The sequence below is a fragment of the Stegastes partitus genome, unplaced genomic scaffold (assembly GCF_000690725.1).
Source record: "Stegastes partitus isolate 25-593 unplaced genomic scaffold, Stegastes_partitus-1.0.2 Scaffold857, whole genome shotgun sequence".
Classification (NCBI taxonomy): domain Eukaryota; kingdom Metazoa; phylum Chordata; class Actinopteri; family Pomacentridae; genus Stegastes; species Stegastes partitus.
The window spans coordinates 1-1,872 of NW_007578588.1; positions in this window are offsets into that span (position 1 = coordinate 1).

Below are 1,872 nucleotides of genomic sequence, written 5' to 3' on the forward strand. Positions count from 1 at the left end.
TTCCTTCTGTATCTATCAGGGGCGCAACACACACGTTTTCATCCAAAGTGCTTTACAGTGTGTTCCTCATTCACCCCGAACCCTAACCCTAACGTAACACTAACCTAACTCTAACCCTAACCTAACCATAACCCTGACAACGTGCGACGTGCATTTCCATGTACTTCTTCCCCCAAACTGCTTTGTCGTCGGACACGGCAGGGAAATTACCGAGACAAATTTCAAAAACCTAACCCTAACCACCGCCTGAGCCGCAGCCGCCCAATTTGCTTGTTAACTGTAAAAAATAACTTAAAACTGAACATTTTTTTCTCTCTGTTTTTGTATTTTTGCAAATACCTTTCTTTTTTCTTTTTACAATGTGGACATTTTTTTCCATTATTTTACCTTTTTTTTAAAAATACTTTTTAAATGTTACAGTATTAGACTACTATTCCTTTAACAGTGCACTGTAAAAATAAATACATAAATAAAATCATTGTTTTACCAGTTCTTAACTAATTAAATGAACAGTTTAGAGATGTCCAGTGTTTTGCTAAATTACAGATAATAACTAGTAAAAGCACAGAAATAATACATTCATTTACATGTTGACTGTAAAACAAATTAAAAACTGGCCAAAGCTTTTCTCTCATTTTTGTATTTTTACAAAAATAAACATTTGTTTGTTTTTACCGTATGTGTATGTTCCATTATTACACCTTTTTTTTTTTAAAAAAAATAAAACTTTCTAAATATTGTATGATTCCTTCCACAGTGGCCTGCAAACAGAACAACAACAGTTAGCGCTTCTGAACTAACTGAATGGACGATTTACAGATTTTCAGTGTTTTGGTCAATTACAGGAAATAACGAGTACAATCACAGAAATAAGAGTCAATTTAAATGTTGACAAACAAACAAAAGCAGAGCAGAGCTGTAAATAATGTCCACATCAATGGTTTGTTCTTCAATGACATAAGACTGTCAACTTCCACAATGTTACGGTATTAAAATCAGCTAAACATTTAATTATTATTATGTATATAGGATTTTGTTCTGTCTGTTCCGTCTGTTGCTGAACGCTTTGTTTATTTCATTCATTTCTTTCTCCTGACGTTTGTAGTTGGTTTTTCCTTCTGTGTGTCTTTTCCCTCCTCATCACTGTGTGCACATAGAAATCTTGTGCTCTGGTAATGGATGAGATTCAGGTGTTCTCAGCTTCCTCATCTCCTACAGGAGCTCTGGACCACCATCAGCTCTGTTTTCCCGCCAAAGTCATCAGATAGAAGAATCTCTGTTCATGCTCCCAGTGCAATAACGTACTGAACGCAATATCCGGGTTGTTTTTTATTTTCTATGAATATGTTTTATTCTATTTTTTTCTATCCTTCATCCCTTCAGTCATGTCAATGCTCCCCCTCCCCCCGTGGACTGTTTTAAACTTTGTCCTGGTGGTGGCGCTGCTGCCCCACATTTCCTTGTGCTTCTCCTACAATGACAATAAAGAGGTTCTGATGGTGACTCTGAGGACCGGCTCTGCTGTGTGCTGGTCCAGATGGTGGTGGATCTGTTCTCTTTCTCTCTCACTTCTGTAAACTGGACACTTTTCTCTCTGTCAGGTCCAGCAATAGGACATGCAATTCAGTAAAATAAATAGAAACCTAATATTCATAAAGCTGCCCTTGGCAAAGTGAATGTGTTCAGCACAACACAGCAGCCACATCATCAGCATCACTGTTCTCTATGATGCTGGACTGGACACGCTACAAAAAGAAAAAGAGATTTTTCATCTCAATGAGCCTTTTCCTGGTTAAATCAAGATTAAAACTATAAGATGAACATAAGGGCCACCGTGAAGCCAAGTAGAATAGCTCCAGCAACAAACATAGC